The 926-nt window shown below is 40.5% G+C and overlaps 1 non-coding gene across 1 annotated transcript; it reads left to right on the forward strand.

The window, feature by feature from the left end:
- Positions 1-583: 583 nt before the first annotated feature.
- Positions 584-691, forward strand: LOC148562258 (small nucleolar RNA R71). Its single transcript, XR_015888049.1, has one exon. It is a non-coding gene; the product is annotated as a small nucleolar RNA R71 (small nucleolar RNA).
- The last annotated feature ends 235 nt before the right edge of the window (positions 692-926 follow it).

The raw sequence follows: 926 nt of genomic DNA on the forward strand, positions 1-926 counted from the left end.
AGACTAAGTTTGCCAAATTAGAGGTATTTTGTTCAGAATTCTCTGTCTGTTGCTGAGTGGATGATGGAAAAGGCTTGCTATTGCTAAACCTATTTCTTCCACCATTATTAAAGCTTTGTTGAGGCCTTTGATCCTTCCATGAGAGATTTGGATGATTTCTCCATGATGGATTATAGGTGTTTCCATAAGGTTCACCCATGTACTTTACCTCTGCTATTGCAGGGTTTTCAGGATCATAAGCTTCTTCTTCAGAAGATGCCTCTTGAGTACTGTTGGATGCAGCTTGCATTCCATTCAGACTCTGAGAAATTATATTGACTTGCTGAGTCAATATTTTATTCTGAGCCAATATGGCATTCAGAGTATCAATTTCAAGAACTCCCTTCTTCATAGGCGTCCCATTACTCACAGGATTCCTCTCAGAAGTGTACATAAACTGGTTATTAGCAACCATGTCAATGAGTTCTTGAGCTTCTGCAGGCATTTTCTTTAGGTGAATGGATCCACCTGCAGAAGTATCCAATGACATCTTTGATAGCTCAGATAAACCAACATAGAATATATCCAGGATGGTCCATTCTGAAAGCATGTCAGAAGGACACTTGTTGGTCAGGTGCTTGTATCTTTCCCAAGCTTCATAGAGGGATTCACCTTCTTTCTGTCTGAAGGTTTGAACATCAGCTATAAGCTTTCTCAGCTTTTGAGGAGGAAAGAACTTGGCTAAGAAAGCTGTGACCAGCTTATCCCAAGAGTTCAGGCTATCTTTGGGTTGAGAGTCCAACCACACTCTAGCTCTGTCTCTTACAGCAAAAGAGAAAAGCATGAGCCTGTAGACTTCAGGATCTACTCCATTAGTCTTAACAGTATCACAGATCTGCAAGAATTCAGTTAAGAACTGAAAAGGATCTTCAGATGGAAGTCCATGA

This window comes from Arachis ipaensis, chromosome B6 (genome assembly GCF_059453495.1).
Source record: "Arachis ipaensis isolate K30076 ecotype BB chromosome B6, ASM5945349v1, whole genome shotgun sequence".
Taxonomy (NCBI): domain Eukaryota; kingdom Viridiplantae; phylum Streptophyta; class Magnoliopsida; order Fabales; family Fabaceae; genus Arachis; species Arachis ipaensis.